Source organism: Sander lucioperca, chromosome 3 (assembly GCF_008315115.2).
Source record: "Sander lucioperca isolate FBNREF2018 chromosome 3, SLUC_FBN_1.2, whole genome shotgun sequence".
NCBI classification, from domain to species: Eukaryota; Metazoa; Chordata; class Actinopteri; order Perciformes; family Percidae; genus Sander; species Sander lucioperca.
Window position 1 is genome coordinate 22531239 of NC_050175.1, and position 18546 is coordinate 22549784.

General features: G+C 40.3%; 1 protein-coding gene across 2 annotated transcripts in view; it reads left to right on the plus strand.

The window, feature by feature from the left end:
* The first annotated feature begins 1484 nt into the window (after nt 1–1484).
* Nucleotides 1485–18546, plus strand: part of ankrd11 (ankyrin repeat domain 11) — a 121040-nt gene continuing 103978 nt past the window's right edge. For both annotated transcript variants that reach the window (XM_031276568.2, XM_031276570.2), the window contains exon 1: nt 1485–1933. The gene's annotated coding sequence lies outside the window, so the exon portion shown is untranslated. The remainder of the gene's footprint in view (nt 1934–18546) is intronic.

The window sequence follows — 18546 nt, forward strand, 5'->3', positions numbered from 1 at the left end:
AGTAAGCTACTGAATCTTGTAATGTACAGATATGAGTAATCTGTTATGCTTACCCACTCTTAAAATTGAACAACAAACAATAATAAAATAAATTAAATATACAATAACATAATATAAATTCATTATATAATCATACCAAAGGTCTATAAAAAAAAAAGAGTTGACAAAAAATATAATACAATAGTTTCCTCCGGTAGCGAGCAGCTGAAAAACTAACAAAGAAGAAAACTTCCTTCGATTGCTTTTTTTTGTCAAGGTTACAGTAGTAATGCGAATAGTGAAAATAATAGCATTCACCTCCTCAAATGATTCTGTGTTCAGTTCAGAATATTCTCTGAAACCTCTAGAAAAGTACTAAAAGCATGTTTCTCCTGACATGTTGACACTCCAGCAGTCCAGCAGAGTGCGCTATTATTTCATTGAGTAAAGCTCTGGATTCACAAGACCTCTGTCCTGTTATACATATCAAAATTGTTGTCAAGTCTGCTTGCTATCATGGCATATAATCATATAAATAAGATTTAGCAAAAATTAATACATATCAAAAATTGTTGTCAGTTGTAGATCCAACTTGGAAAAAGCAATCACACTTTAAGATCATGGAACTATGTGCCAACAGTCTGCTTGCTATCATGGCATATAATCATATAAATACGTATTTAGTAACTGGAGTAAAGACATGCAAATGACGGCCCCTCATATACCTTATCACTGTTGTAAAGTGCCAATGTCGTGGGAAGCGACGTGTACATGTCAGCTTGAGTGACATATTACACAAACCAATAAGAGTATAGAACATTTCTGTGAGCCAATGGGAGCCTTCGTTTCATCCACGCATGTAATTTCAACTATGGGTGCGTTAGGTTTGTTTACCAGCACGTCCCGCTTTCTTGCCAGTTCCGTCTCTTCTGACCCACGTTTGAGGTCTGACATGGGTCCGACCAAAGATTCTCTATTACCTAGCTATCCATCGAAAACGAAGCTTACATTTTATTAAGCGTCACAGTATATGGTGATTACTGATACCTGTCATTATACATTTATGAGAAGGGAATTACCAATTTCTGGCTTTAGAAGCTTCAGAAAATGTTCGCAAATATGCAGCATAAGCTACGCTGCGTAACGTTACATTTCGCAGTACACACATCAACATTCATTTTAAATAACGTAGGAAATCTAAATACACAAACGACGAGTCGGGATAAACACATTTTAAATGTGGAAAACGAGTGCACCCAATGTCTGTACTCCATTTCCTTTTCTTGGTCTCCAACTTTATAATGGAGTGTGGTCTCCATTGAATTTGAAACTGTGAACTGCAAACAGCCACGTTGGAGCTCTGCTTGTGTTGTTCTTAAGCGAAAACAGGATGCTAAGTGGATCCAAAATGGCGTCTGTTTCATCTTGTGCGAAAACGGTACCCGCCTACAGCGCCATGGCCAATCAGGAAGCTCCTTTCATTCCCGATGCGTTTCCGTCCCTATCGTCCACACACTGAAGTCAAAGGCCGCACGAAAACCGCTCGAATGGGTTGGCGGAGAGGATTAAACCGAAACAAAATATGATCTTTTGATGGTTTATGTTGACCCAAGCAAGCCTACCGTTGCACAAATGGAGTGTTAAAGGTTCGTAGTTTGCGGTGACGATGCAATAGCTACGCTGTAAACGAGTTTTCGTGGATATTTTAGTCTTTTTTTATTTGGACGTTTGTTTGTTGGTCTACATGGTTTTAACAAGCTAGCGCTAGCCTCGATTTAGTGAGCTGCTTTCGAGCTGCGATGGTCGTCGCGAGTTTATGCGGATGTCTCCGGGCCCGTCTATACTGAACCGACGGCAACAAATGGGACCATCCAGCATCGGCCGAAAACATCGCGGCATAGACTAACCATTAAAGATTCAATACATATTTGAATTTGTGGAAATTCAGACAGAGGTAAGTCGCATTTTTACTGGACCTGCATAGCTAACGTGTTAACAACAACAACAACAACAACAAACTGACTTGCTGCCCCCTGGTTAACTCAGGTTTTATGTCTGTTGCGACACAGGTCAACTTGCAATATCTTCATTTACTTAGGCTTTTTAGCCTTTTAATATGTGCCTCATGGTTATATATTTATGTAATTGACTTTGTTTTCACTGGAAATACACATATTTATTTTAGTACGCTGCTCTACTTCTTAAATGCAGCCTTTTTAATAGTTATTATTGTTATACCTATATAGTTCTGTTAAAATACTGATAATCTGATCAAAAAAAATCCAAAACATGAATACGTGTATTACACAATAAGGTACCTGTGGTAAATCATTCCCCGTGTGTGATGGGACTGGCACTGGCTGTGTTGATGTTTGAAAATTACATTGAAATGTTTTGAGTAACGTTAAGCAATTCGTGCTGCATACATTATTGATGCCGTACATGGATACTAACAGATCAGCTTTGTGCATGTGTTTTGGAAGACTTCTCTTAGAAGCGAAAATGAACACCCACAGTACATTTTAGAGTAATGTTAGGCTTACATGTGTTGCATACTCTCAGGATTAGCACTCAATGGACACTGGTAATATCCCAGACAACAATTATCATTACATTTCTCAAGGGAGTGCATTAATAACATCCAGATGAACCTCTTTGTAATTGTCACAATGGCAGTAGTTTTTGGAAAAATGATCTAAAGCAATACTAGTCTACCTGCTTTTTCCAGTTAAGTGAGCACAACATAAATTGCAGTCATGAAGCACCATGTCTTGTCCATTTGCTCTTTAGGTTGTCAGAACTAAAACCCATGAGGTAAATGTGTGTTCTTTGTAGGACTATTTAAAGAACAGTGTTTTGAAATTCTCACAGGCTATCTGGATTTATCAGGGTGTACGTCTGTAAATAGGTAGTAGACTAACAGTAGGGCTGTGTGGATGGATAACCGTCACAATTACCTAAGTTAGTTCAGTGGAGTGTCTGTGTTAAATAACATGTAAAGAAGGGACAACGTTTGGGATGAGTTGTAGAGGAAATGGAATCTGGAGGAGAAGCTCTCCGCTTTGGTGCAGTACCAATGCTGAGGAAAACACTGCAGTGCCGCTGGTGGTGTTTTCCACCAAGATACTGAGAGTGTTTTAGCTTGTTGGGGCGTTCATGTTGACTACACTGCAGAGGCAGTGATGCATATCTCTGTCTCCCTTGAGCTTGCGTAGGTCCTATTTCTCTGTGCTATAGTTAAAGCATCAAATGGTATTACATGCCCTGTTCTGTTATACATGAAGATTAGCATGTGCAAGATTCAAATATGAACAAGACGTTTTTGCGGAATCCTTATCAAATTTGATCTCTAATACATTACCAAATATCACTGATTGTGAAACTGAGTGTTTACATTGCGAATGTAAGATAACCCACACACACCGAATGACAATCTCATCGAAACTGGGGTTTCTCTTTAACACATGAGGTGTAATCATTTTTTTTACTGGGTCTGTCAGTTGATTGTTTTGTGTTTTTTGACATTAGCCTATATGCTGTTTCTCCCAGCTCTGTTATGTAATGTGCACTTGAATGCCTTTTATTTGTTTTCTTTTGGAATATGTTACTAGTGTTGAAGTCTATGTAGATTGTTGCTGTGTACTCATAAGTAGCAGCCAATTCAAGACAGTAGTGAAGACCAATAGTGGTGTGTATTGTGTTCATCTAAATCTGAAATGATGACATGTAATGCTTTATTTAACCTACCAATAATAATAAACCAGAGTCCTATTGAGATATTTTAGAGTTTTAAGTCAAAATATCTTGTCATAAGTGAAGATAATTGCCACATTCCTTTGCCCCTTTCCCTGTTAAGTAATACCAGAGAATGATAATATGCCCATGCTTGCCACAGGAAAATGGAGTTCTGCTGGTGTCAGAAAGATCATGAGCTGTGATTATAGCTTTGGGTTACACATTTTGTGTAAGAGAAAGGCAGGCAACATTTCTATGTTTTTGCTCATCTACTGCCAACAGGGGCTCTTGTGTGTCACAACTCTTCAGACTCCGTTAATGCTCATTTTACCCAGATGCAGGGGATTTGCTGACCTGTTTGCACCACACCACAGTTATGCCTAGTTCACACTACCCAGCCTTGGCCCTGATTTCCCACTTGCTGACAGATTTTTTTTTGCTCCTTGACAAAAGCCCCAGATCAAAGGGAAATCCGACGCATTACAGATATCTAGCAGGCTAAATATATTGACCTATCGGGGAGTGTGTCAGGGAGCTAGAGCCAATGGGAGCGCAAGGCACGGGTTGAGGGGAAACCTGAAACAACCAGTGCGTTTACATGCAGTTTAAAAACACAATTATATTCGGGTTAAGGCAACACCCCGGATTCTCAAACGCCATGTAAACGCCGTACCCCGGTTAAAATCGTGAGTTCTCACACCCCAGTTAATAGACCCAGATGAGGTTGACAGAGTGCGTGTGTGGAAACAGGCTGTGTTGTGAACATGTGTAGTCACGACAACACATAGGCAGTGTTGTCGTGACATGTTCACAGCCCTTCTTTTTCTTTTATGGTTTCCGCTTTTGGAACAAAAAAATCTGGTCGCAAGCATTGTACTATGTCATTTCCTGTGTCACTTCTCGTGTGTGTTTTCATGACAAACGTAATTTGGAGAACAGACTTATTCGGGGTTTCCCACAGAACTTTGCAGCTTAGGCGGCCGCCTAAGCAACACACCCCTGCCACCTTAACTGCGGCGTCATAAAAAAAAATATGTATACGAGCGATATCCGCCGTGTTACCCAACCCCCATCCGTCTGACGGCAATCCCCACCCTACTACCTTAACTAACAAATGTTCTGCGGGAAACCCTGTTATTACTCGTAGTGTGTTACCCTCTTTCACCGGTCTGTCATTAGGGGTGGGGGGAAAAATCGATACAGCATAGTATCGCAATATTTTCCGTGGCAATACTGTATCGATACACAGACGCCAAGTATCGATCTTTTATTATATATGTGTTGGTTGGTTTGTCTGCTTGACAATCCCATTTTGCAGCAATACAATTGAATTGAGATGAACAAACAGAGAAATGTATCTTTTTAGGTAAAACAGATGTTGACAAAGTTTCCTTTTGGGGACATCATTTGAAATTAGGGCTGAAACGATTCCTCGAATAATTCGATTACAAAAAATCCTCGAAGCAAAATTCTTTGCCTCAATGCTTCGTTAAATCAATGTAATTAAGGTTGTACAGCTGCACACAACAGGTTGACGCTTCTGTGGACACAAGACTGTTTATATACTGTCTATGCACAAGACTGACGGCCCAGATTACAAATGAACGAAGACGAAAATAGCGAGGGTCTAAGAGAAGAGACAGGCGAGAGAAAACGACAGAAAGTTTGGGATCATTTTAAGCTGCAAACATGCTACTACATCATCTCTGTAGAAAACATCCAGTCTACTCATCCATTCCACGGAGCGAACCCGACACAAGGTAGCTAACTAACGTCTGCTGCTCTCGTCCACCGCGCTGTTTTACACAACTAGCCTACAGCATGCTACTCTGCAAATAGTCATGTTTTACCAACAAGCTAAAACAAAAGCTGTCGGTTTGTAGTCTGTTTATTAGTTTGCTACTAATCTTTGGAAACTTAGCTGCTGCCGGAGACAAACCGGCTCCTCCCCCCAGCATGGCCACTTAATATGCGCGTGAATGACGTCATCATGCCGGTGATGTCTGCATTCTTTATTCTTTCTCCTCACTGTGTATTAGGCTTCTGAAAATGTGTCCCCCAGAACAGTGTAGTTGAATAGCCCTGCTGTAAGCTTTGTACAGTCACATTTACCCTTGGCTTAGTGAACAGCTCTTTTGCATATCCAGTGCAAAGAGCCAGAGGAAAGAAGGGGAAGGGGGTGAAAAATATTAACATTTGGGCCACCAAAAATGTACTTGGAATTTGGCAATAAAAAATGTTGCTTTTTAAAAAAAAAAAAAAAAAACTGTCTTTTGTATATATACAAAAGACAGGTTTCCTTTTTTTTAGTACACAGCAATAATAAATATTTACTATTGCTGTTTTCTAAGTATTTCTTACTAAGTATTTCTTATCCGATTACTCGATTAATCGATGGAATAATTGGTAGAATACTCAATTACTAAAATAATCGATAGCTGCAGCCCTATTTGAAATTGGGAAAAATTTGAAGTTGGGAAAAAGGTAATGAATTGCAATATATCGCCAAATACTGCAATATGTTTAAAATCGCAATAATATCGTATCGTGATATCGTAAGGCCTCTGGTGATTCCCAGCCCTATCAGTCATGTAGTGTGAAAACCGCAATGACTTCAAGACTCCCGATTACAAGACAACAACGTGTGTAGTATGAACAGTACAACAATCTGACGACTTTGAAAGTCATTAAGTGTGAACTTCGCTTAAGTCAACTTCTGGGTTGTTTGCAAAACAGCCCATAATGACAGTGCTGCGAACAAAGTGTTGTCGTAAACATGCCTTATTGCTCAGTTTGTCCGTCACAACCTTAAGAACCTTTTTAAGATTTTTGTTGCCTATCTCATTCTTAGGTAGTCTTCCACATATTTCTTTGTGACTGACTAAAAGGCTGAGTTGAAGACAAACACAACTAAGTCTATACACCATGGCTAAACACAACAAGAGGGAAAGCGAAAGCAAGACGTTCTTGAATGCTGCGTTTGGATGGCTCGCCAGTAACAGTTGCACAGGACAACCAGATGATCAATATGGCCACGTTCAGTGATAACCAGTGAATCACTGAATAACCCACTTTGCACAAATGAAAGTACAAATGGCATGGAAACATGAAAAGCATATCCGGTTTGATAAACAAAAGCGGGCAGATTAAAAAAAAAAATATGATGCAGAGAGCACTGCAGTAGATGTCATTCTTCAGAACATGACTCTGCATATCAACTTTTCAGCAGTAACGGTTTACTATATTCTACACAACATAAATGACTGCAACATTCAAACCACAAAGTGACTTGCAGGTCATTTTTCTGCCTATTATAATCCATTAAATAACCCTGCAAATACAATCTGTCACTGTCAGTTTTATTTGGTCTTTTTAGTGGAGCTAAACATTCTTGCTGAAAATCCAGTATGTGTCCCTAACATTTCATGTATTTCTTAGTAATATTTGTCAGTGAAATATGGCTTACAATTTAGGCAGGACCAGTACAGTCCAGTTCAAAGTTATTCAAATATGGCAACCAATCTGTCATCCTGGGTAACCAAAAGCTGATTGTTGGTAGCCAGCCTGGCAATTGTTTAAATGTACTGTTTGCCCCTTGTTTGTACGGATTTGTCCCACCACTTCTTCTCTTTGTTTTTAATGACAGGCGCCTTGGTGTGAATTGGTTGCTTTTTTTAAAAATGAGCCTCCAGCAGTCGTTCATCTTGAAAAGCAAAGATGGCAACTAAGAGGTCAAATAATGCTTTTAAAGAGAAATGGTTCATTTATAGATACTTAAACTTATTTTAATTTCAGTGGTATTTTTGTTTCATGGAATTAAGAAGTTGTGTTTACTCATGATGTTTAGTTTCAGGGTTTACAAAAGACTTCTGCAGGTTTCAGTTTCGGAGCATTCGTCGTTTTCATATCGTTGTGAATTGTATACCTTCAGGATGTGACAAAACGGTTTGAAAAAAATAGCCAATATGAAGACATAAGTTTGGGCTCTAATAGCGAGACACGTCATAAGCAATTATTATTATTATTATTTCTGACAGTTTATGATCCCTGTGCTTGAACAGTTAATCAGAAAAGTAATTGATGATTAAAAAAAAAAGATAATTGTTCTTGTTATTTGATTCAAGGTGCAAGTATTCATGTAAACATATCAGCGATCCATTTATTGATCAGCACATCATTCTGCAAAAATGTCCATCTCAGCCTATGATTGTATTTATTGTGTGTCGCTCTTGAAAATAACTAGCCAAGATATGTTGTATGTAAATAGCATATGCTTCAGGGATCGACAGTGTGAGTGTTTCACTCGCATTTGTGACTAAAAATAGATGTGTGCGAACTGTAAAATGTATTTAGGAACATGTGTGCTCACACTTTCCGTTTTTTTGCAAACGCGGCCAGTAGCTCCCGTGAAGTTTGCAACATTTTAGTTTGAATTTGTTGTCTTTCCGTCTTTGTTACTGGAGCATATGTAGTGTGTCTCAGGTAAAAGCGGTCTGCACTGGCTGTGCCGTTGTTTTTCCATGGGAAGAACGGTGGAGACAGTGGAAGCGCTGCCCTTGGCAGCCCTAACCCCTAAAGGCCGTTTTTATGGTTCTGCGGAGGCTCCATGCAGAGCTTTCGCCGTAGCCTACGTAAGTGGCCTGATTTTCACACTTGTGTGCGTCGAGCCGGCGTGTGTGTGTGGAGTGTGTTAGAGCGAGGGAGAAGTGAGAGAGCGACGGCGATTAGCTTCGGAGCGAGGAACGACTCTAGAGTCATAGTGAGAGAAACAAAATGTCTCCCCTGTGCTTTCTGACCACGGTGGGAAATCTGTACCAGGAAAAGTTAACCCTCTCCTTGATTTCACGTTGTTTATGGAGAAGGAGAACCAGGAAATGAGTAAGGGGAAATGCAACGCTAACAAGCCACTGCCGAGCAACGTGTAGTTACATTTTTCGAGAGGTGCACGTCAGGCTACGGTTTCGATTTGACGCAGAAGCATAAAACCGCCTTAACCCCTAACCTCTCGGAATTTATTTCAACTTTGACCTTAAGGCACAATCAAAGCCAGAAGCAATGATGAGGTATACCTGCGCGGTGCATTGCCTCTGTGCTCGCCGCCCTACCTCACGGTTTTACCTCTGATCATGTGTAGGCGGTTTAACAGCGGCAGTAAAACTGTATTTCACACTACGATGGTTAAACTTTGCAGTGAATCCGCAGTTCCCATGAACTGAGTGTCTCCTCATACTCATTTTATCAAAGAAAAACACATTATGTGATACATTTTCATTGCGCCCCTTAAGTTCTTTCTGCGCTCCTAAATTTTTCAACTTAAAAAAAAAAATTAGCGTCGAGCCCTGTGGTTTGTCCAGTAATAAACCCGTGTCTCCTGTCCACAACATTTGTCTGTCCAATGACCCGATTGGATTTCCCTGTGCGTCTTGTATGTTTGTACTTAGTTGTGAATATGCTTGAAAAGCACATTTTATTTTTGTTTGCCTGGCGTAATATTGTATGCAAATACTGTTGGTCTTGTTAGAGTTTCTAAGTGTGAGCAGAAAAGATGAAAACATTTCAGTGCCACAAAAGCTACCACTTTGGTTTAAGACATCAGTGGTCATTAAGGGGGAAAAAATTGCACTTTTTCTGCTCTCATGCCCCCTTATAAGATATGTTTGTATAATAATATGATGACATAGTACATAGGTGGCTGACGTAGTATTCAGTACATTTTGCAATGTTGTCCATGGATATAGCTGAGAAACCTTCTTGAGGTCCAATTAGCATAATAAAACAACTGGTTGTGAAAGGGGAAAGAAGCCTTTAGCTGCAACTCCAGCAGCCGCTCTGCCTTCCCTCTTTCCATGCTGGCTCTCCCCTCCCCCCCTTGTCCTGAGAGTGTGGTCCTTTTAGGTAAACAAGCATGGCTACTCCTGTTTCTTGCCTCTCTTTGTCTGTCTCTGCCTTTTTTTTTTTTTACTCACTCTGTCTCAGTGTCTCTCTCTCACCCCCTGTTTGAGTTGTGTGAATCTTTTATAGCTGCTGTTCTACCAGCACAATCTCTGCGGATACTCAAATGGCATCTGAAGTCCTTTGAAATTCAGCCTAGTCCTTTGCCCCCTCCTCTATCCTCAAAGCAAAATGGAACAAAATGGCGGGCCCGATCTTGCTGTTTCCCTCAGGGGACTGTGGAGCCTCATTTTGGGGTTTAGGAGGGCCTGATGGTTGATGGCGCCTTTAACTCATGTTAGGTTGTGCGTACCTTCTAGCCTTCCGCTGCAACGCTCTCGATAATTTTTTTTCTCTTCCCTGGGTCTCTTGCACATCAAAGGGAAAGAATCTCTATTCTGGCACGCTGCTGCTTCTCCAGAAATGTGCTTTTTACAGACTCGGCTTTTGATCTCTCTGATCGAAGCTTGGAAAAGGAATATTTTGTGCTCTTGTTTTTAAGGGGAACTTACTGATATGCTTAATCACACTAAGGTATGCAGAACATTTCAAAACTTCACACAGAAGTAGGCTCCCAGGGTTTGATATGTTTAGGGCCTACGTTATAGCATGGGCTGACCAACAACTCAGCTTGTTTGCAATATTGATTTAAAGTATTCCAAATCCCATTTATAAGATTATTGTTTCGATCACACAACATTATTATTTGAAGATTATAAAAAGAACCACTAAAGAAAACAGACGCTTGTAATAGATTTATATAAAAGGGTGTTTGGTAGGGAGTTGTGATTTGTAGAGCGTGGTCTGAGATATCTGTGTAGGCATGAATTACCCCAAAGAGGCTCAGCCATTATAAGTCCAAAGTTGTCCCACACTGATGAGTCTCAACAAGTTAATTTATACATTGCTTTTTTGATTTGTTCCCTTATTCTAACACATCATCCTAGTAGTTTCATTAGTTAACGTATTTGTATTAGACATGCTACTATGGAAAATTCCAGTCAGGTGACTCAAGGGTTTAACTTAAGGAAGAGTGATAATAGGTGAATGTCTTGGCTATAAAAGGGCTGTTGCATTTGTGTATGTTTTCCACACTGAGAAAGCCTGAGTATGTAATGCTATTAGACAAATGGCTGTGTGCCTCCGTCTGAGCAGGCATGAATTAGGGGTGGTGCAAATCTGGAGACAACAGTTGGTGTTTTGATTGGATGTGCTGCTGAGCATGAGGCTGCATGGGATGATGTATTATCCATACGTGGCATTGGAAATGTTCAGAGGTTAGTCGGCCAGGTCTGGGAGCTGATGTCAGAGACAGTCTGTGTGATGTGTCCCTCTGGGCTCGGCTGTTCTGGTCTGCTCAGCCTGTTGCTGACACACAGGGAAAAAGACAAGACAGGCTTGCTTGCCTGGATTCACTTACCTTCTCTGTTTTTCCTCCTCAGTCATAAGGCCCTTTTTAAAAAAAAAAAAAAAAAAAGAGAGAAGGGTTTTCCATGCCTATCTAAAGCTAAGGTGGCCCACATATGTTTTTTAAAACCTCATAATAAGCTATTTAAAGCTGCAAATATTAATTTATTAATCGATTAGTTGTCAACTATTAAATGAATCGCCAACTATTTAGATTTTTCTGTTGTTTTTTTTTCTGGTTTCTTAACTCATGACGGCAAACTGAATATCTTTTTTTTCTTTTTGGCCACTTTATTGGATAGGAAAGCTGAGATTTGAAAGGGGAGAGAGAGGGGGGAAGACATGCAGGAAAACCGTCACCGGTCGGATTCGAACCCTAGACCTTCTGCGTCGAGGAATAAACCTCTGCACACGTGCGCCCACTCTACCAACTGAGCTAACCGGCCACACAAACTGAATATCTTTTGAGTTGTGCTGGAAAAACCCATTTAAGTCTGAAAGTGAAAGCTCTTTTCTCATGCCGTTTTCTGTCAGTGCTACCTCATCACTAATTGAACCTGGTTTTCACTGCTAGAGCCAGAGTTGTGTAAGGCTTTTTTTGTGAAGTGGCTTTTGCAATTCTTGCTGGCAGAATCATAGATTAGGTTAGTTGATTATTGTTGAGGTAAGATGCTGATCTGAATCTGTGTTGGGAAACTATAACCATTGTTTGTCAGATCAGTCTAACTAGCTAAGTGAACTGGTTAGGTAAAGGCTGCAGGCACTTATTGCATGTTGGGTTATCGCTTTCTGCAGGGTGCCTGGGGGTCAGAAATGTTTTGTCCTAGTGTTGTGCGTGCATATAGCATTAACGTTCCACACGGTTGATCACACAATATTACTGTTAGAGAACTGAAACAATATTGTTTTTCAAATCGCATTGCTTGACTGATTTATTTCCCCATTGCTGTTTCAGCTCTCTATTCAAACATGACGTCTTGACAGAAGAACGATGTGGAATTAATGGTAAACACGATACATGTGAAAGCAGCTTTGTCTATTCTGTTCCAGATTCGCTGTAGAGATGGCACAGGATCGTGTGTCCTGTCCATAACCGACCTTTGTCAACCTAAGATAATTGAAATATGTCTGGGATTTATTACCACTTTGAGGAATTGCTTCATGTCTGACTACTGTGCTCAGAGGCAAACAACTTTATCAGTTTTCTTTAAGCCCTCTTGTGCCCAGCAGTCCTCTTCATGTTGGACATAAGCTATAAGCTGAGACAGGGGGTAAGGGTGTTAGGACAAAGTGTTGGGTGGGGGAAGGTAGAGGTGGTGTGGCCTGGCTGAATCTCAATCACCAAGGCCCTTCAGTAGGCCTGGCCTTTTGATGGGCCAGCTGCAGCCATTCATCCACCCATTTACATTGAAATGCAACAACAGGAAGGGGGAGGGGAGTGCTGTGGGGAGATGGGCCTCTGCGCCTGTGCGGGTGGGATGTGAATGAAAAGCAAAGGCATACCTAAATACCAAAGAGATGAGGTCCCTCAGTCGGGGCCCATGCCCCTGCTCACCAATACATGCAGCCATACTTTGTTTCCCCCCCAGCATGCTGTGGGGCAGTATACTCAACACAAAGGATCTGAGCACCCTTTTTGACCAGTACATGCATTTCCCCTTCTCAGCTCTTTTCTGTCTTTACAGCCAGGCTGGTGGCTATAAAGAGGTTGTGATTCATCCCACTGTCCGTTTTAACAGCACTCTACTGTTACACCTATTGTTGATGCTGCTTTTTATACTTTGCCTTCTTCATATGTTGTGGGTAATTGCCTTCAGACAGATGATTTACTTTTGTTAATTATTTATCAAGGCTGTAAGGGTTGTGGATTTTAAAGTTCTTGTTCCTGGCTCACTGTAATGCAGGTCATATTGTGATATTGGCTGGTGGAAGAAACGTGTTCTCTAACTCTTTAGAGGCTTCAGGCAGAAATTGTAGTTCAGACAAATGAGGCCAGTGTGTCAGTTTTCTGAGTTCATCCAGCTTTCCAGGGTAACTTGGGAGGTGTGCACGTGATGGTGATTGAGAGGCATTTTGGGTAATGTGTTAAAGCCATGTTCAGACTGGCAGTAGCACTGCATCAAAACCCACAGCCTTCTCATTCATTTCAATGAGACCACTGTGTTGGCACCCCAGCTGCAGCGAGAAACGGACAGAAAACTTGAAACTGGCCGAACTTTTGCAACACAACATCACTAGCAAAAATACTGTGTTGGCTTGTGGAATATGTTCAAGCTATATTCCAGGTAGAACACTTTGTAAAATACATGACGTAGAGCTACATCATGGATGTATACATACTTAATGGCATGTTTGAGGGGTTTAATGAACCGTTAATGCGACAACTTTACTCTCCCCTTCAACGCGTAAAATGACTTGTTTACAGAACTGTGAATGAATGGATCGCTGAATCCAGAGTTATACAGCGCACCGGACACTGGTTTATAGCCCAGAGCAGCGTCTAAAACAAGTTACCTTTTCGCCCCTGGCTTATTTCAGTATAAATGTTTTGTTAAAAAGTCACTACAGATACGACTACATTATTTATATCATGAGTGGAAGTAGGAATAGTATGTGAGAATGCTTGGATTGGCTCTGACGGCATTCAAATCAATTACCTTAAATCCCTCACCCACACCAACTCAAATAAGTTATTGTTCACCCGCTCTACAGTCCCTGCAGGCTTTTACTTTTAAATGATGTATTGTAGTCATGTATCAGTGTTTTATTTAAAGATTTACTGTATTGATGTGAAAGGCTGTTTTTTTTTTTATTTTTTATTTTTTTTAGTAACTATAAATGTTTCCAAGTGTCCAGTAATGCCACTGTAGCTGATATCGTGGGACATTTAAACAGCAAAACTAAAATCTGTAGTTACAACATAACTTCACTTTTAGCTTCTGAAATAATCTCTTTTTCTTTCTTTTTTCTTTTTCTTTCTCGTGCGTAAATGTGCACACTAGCGGACATCTCCGCTGTGTTTACAGTTTAGAGAATATTGTCCTCATCTAACCCTTATATATACAGTAGATTCATAGGTCTAACTCCTTCTGCTTATCTTGCATGCATTTAACAATTCTTTCCATACAATCATCCTAATCGGGATTCATGTGGCTAAAAATGAAATGGACAAGAGGGTGAGCGTGAGCAACCGATAATGAAAATAAACTGATTTGCTGAACACCTTTCATTGGCCTACAATAAACAGCCTACAGCCCATTGTTTTATAATAACTTAATGACATGCAGTGAATGCTTCACATGAAACAACATAATTAATGCAGAGTAAGAAGGGAAGCAAAATGGTGATGAAGTAATATTTTCCACCGGGTTGTCCACGTTTCTTAAGCCTGCATGAAACATCGCGTTTAGAACGCACGGGGCGAAGTATCCAGATGCGCTTGTTTCACCGGCAGACCCACGTCATAACATCCGTGTCACATGATTACACAGCTGAGTGTAAGGGCAGACGGATTCTCCTCGCACCGCGGTTCTCTTTTCCTAATTCCTTTTGGATTCTACCTCACACCTTTCCTTGACCTCATGACGTTCACCATCCGGGTTAAGGAAAAGTGGTTAGGAAAAGAACTTAGGAGGTCATTTTTTTTACTTTTCGAACGCAGCCATGGATTCTGAACACACCTATGGAATGGCAAAATTAGTAGCATATCACATTGTCTCCTCCTTGACCTAAGGGAGGTCTGTCTAAACATTTGCTGTCCACACTGAAACACCAAAATAATAGAAAAAACAATGAAATTGCTTCTTACTTAAGTTTTATGGTGGTTGGGAAAACAACAACTCACATTAAATCTGTGATTTTGCTTATTTTCTGTTTCGATTATAGAAAGTGATGCAGTGATAGTATTTTCATACCCTTGTTTGTATGTTGGCAGTAAGGCTGGGCAATATGGCTTACATGAGCATGTCTTTTAAAAGATCTACATACCTACACATTACAAAATAAGCTAATTAAATAATGTCCTATCCCGTAAAAAAAATCTTGTCACAGTGTAGGATATAGGGCTGCACGATGTGAGGAAAATATCTAATTGCGATTATTTTGACTGCTATTGTGATATGATTCACGATATTGGAGGGAATGATTGTTTTTGTATCATTATTCTCAATTTCATTTTAAATTATTAACATTGAAAGAAATTAAAATGATTATAGTGTGATTTTTGCGAGGATCTGTACCAAACAAAGATTTTTTTCTTTAGTCTGCAGGATACGATTTGTAGGCCGGGACGTCTCTGCAGCACCATAATACTTCATTCAGAATGGTTTGACACATATTTTGCCATTAACAAATATTGCGCCCCCCTGCGATTTGGATATAGAACTAGTTCATATTGCGATTTCGATACAATTGTGACTCATTGTGCAGCCCTAGTAGGAAAGTACATTGATATCATCAGATGAGTGACAACTTTGTTTTGCTCACTTTCTGTAACCAATGTAATGTTAGCATGAAGGCATGTTGGGTGAAATTAGCAAGCTAACGTTAGCTAACTAGCCAGCCTTGGAGACTTCTTTGCCGAGAGAACGGATGACAGCCCGGAAATGGAAAAGCTAGCTAGCCATCTCGCGGTGTCCGCTGTCGCCTCGGATGGGGAGTAAAGTAGAAGGACCGTAGCTTTTGTGCTGCCGCTGGCTGATTCGGGCAAATGCTGTTTTGTTGTGTGTATCGTAGCAACGGTTTATATTTCCAGTTTCCCTTTTTTTGAATGACGAATAGATTACCGGCGCCTGCTGGCATGCAGAGTTATTTCCTCTCACGCAGAACATGCGTGCTACTTGGCCGTCGGCTGTAATCTTTGCGGTGTGTTCAAGACACAGGCGACTTGAGGAGATGTGAGTTTTGTCGCCACTAGTTCTTTGCCTACTCCTTGGTATGTCAGCCCCTTATGTGACACTCTGGGGTGGTATGCTATTATTTTGAAGTGAAATTGGTCTGTGAAATGCATTCTTTGTTATTAAGCGTGACTAATTATTCACACAATTAAAGTTCAATTGTTCTTTGAAATATAGTTTTTAGGCAGTAAGTTTTTTATTATCATTTTATTTAATATTCATTTATTTATTTATGTATGTATTATTGACTGACTGACTTATTGAATGAATGTGAAATTGCCTATCAAGTTCACCGGAAGGTTGCTTTTATTTTGAAGTCAGTTTTTACAAGCTCTTACCGTAATGCCTGGCCCTAGTATATACTTGTACCGCAAAACACTGGGGGCTAGTTTTACCGTCGTTTTTTTGAAGTGGAGGCTGGTGTTCTGCACTAGGTGGTGGTTTAAGTTCTGGAACAGATTTATGGTACTGATACCTTTTAGCAGCAATAATTTTTTTGGCATATTTTGCCAAAATATTGGGATAGTAGTCACTTCCACATCTACCCTCCTGAAACTGAACCTCCTCCTTACTTTTCGTGACCAATTTGTCCGCCTCCATCTTTCATTACTGTTTCTGAACTCAACCCTCTTTCCAGGCTCTTCCCCTGCTTTCCTCCAGATATAAAAACACACACCTCATACGTCACACACACTCGCCCAGGAGAGTGGTCTGGATGGGCGGGGGAGTGTGTCTCTGTGAGAGGGAGCAAGCCATAAGAGGGAGCGAAACGCCAATCCGAAGATCATGTCGGCGGCTTAAAAAATGACATGCCAATTTGTACTCAATTTTCACAATAGTCATTTACTACATCCCTCGTAGAACAAGCCACAATACATTGAGTATATCCAACATTTGATTGCAGGTATGCTACTTGTCAACAAAGGCTCATAATAATTTCTTGGCTGCTGAAGTTAGACCTGCGACAGAATCACTATTTCATGCTCTGTCAGCATAAACAAAGATTTATCATCAAAAACATCTGTGCTGTGTGATCATTACTTTACTTGATGTTTGAAAAGGTAAAAGCTTGTAGATAATCTATGACATAAGACGTAAGATGTTGCTAATTTTAGCTCATGCACTTTTCTTATGTTCTACATTGCTGTATCTTGTCAAACCACTGAGATGTCAACTGGGCAATTAGAAATGTTTCACAGTTGGGCATTTCTTATTAATTAATAAAAACAACTGGTCAATTAATCAAATAAAACAGTCAACAGAATAAAATATAGTAAAAAATTGCAGCCCTGAATATGTTTTAATGTAATATTGTCTAGAATATTCTCCCTAAGTCACAGAGAAGGTGAAAGGGGTAGGAATTAGCTAGTGTGTTTAACCAGAGCGGTCAGCAGAGAGTGGAAAATCACATCATCTTCAGTCAGCCTGCACAGGGACTTTCCCTCCTAAATATGTGGCAGCTCAGAGCACTTCTTAAAGCTACAGGCCAGTATGTGTTTGGCCCTTGTATCAAGGCTTGTACATCTACGTTGTATCCCTGTGTCACACATCACTTCACTGAGTTATTTGTTTTGCCCAGAAAGGAAGCAGTCTAAACGGGAAGTGAAAAATAGGAGAACAGGAAATATAGAAAACAGTAAGTTGGCCTAGAGCTACCAATAATCTTTCCAGCATTTCGCTGTGTTTGTCTGCCAAGGCTTGGAAGAGTCACAGATCTGTGATTGGTTGACTAGAGTTAACCAGACACTGAGCTTTAAAGTTCTTTTGATGCTAGAACCTTCTTTCCTATAAATACACTGCCTTGTTTTTGTGCCCATCTGTGTGTTTGTGTGTGTGTGTGTTTGTGTGTGGTTGCGTGTGTGCTTGTGTCACTCATACTCCCTGCAGTGACTCTTTTTATAGAAACAGCAGCCAGCAGTGTAATCTCTAGCGTGGATGTAGGACAGTCTTTTATTCCTCCTCATTACTTATGCAAAGCCAGTTCTCAACCACAATCACTGCATAGCCTGTTTTGAACAGTTTTCTTAGAAAAAGGTTAGCAGTTAAAGAATCATAGCAATCTTTTTGTATGGTTAAGCACGTGTATTCTTCTCCATTTACCATATACCGTTACTTTTTTTTTTTAAATCTAAAATAAACCTGTAGAGTCTTGGAGTCTTTGTAGAGACAATTGCTTTATCCTACATTATAGTTTTGTGGTAATACAGTTTAGAGCTAAGATGTTTTCAGAAGTCTTCCACATTGGTGTGGACTTGTGCTGAGGGTTAGCTACCAGTAAGTATTACATTCATGGTCTCTGGTGTCAGAAAACCACACCTGGAAGGTAGGAAGCACCATAATAGCAGCATCAGTAATCGGATGGCTTCCTGCATTAAAATGGCCTTCTTTTTGTAGCCAGCTCTAAAAAGCTTGGATATTAGAGCCCCACCATTACGTTGTCTAAATAATGGATAAAAACACAGATCCTGTAAGGTTTGAATGTCCATTTCATTTCACACTATATTTGTCAGAGGCTATGTTTTGGTTCATACCCCATTAAGTGTCTCATGGTTTTGATGCCAAGTAACGTCTACTTTTGTGGCACTTTCCCTTGCAGAAG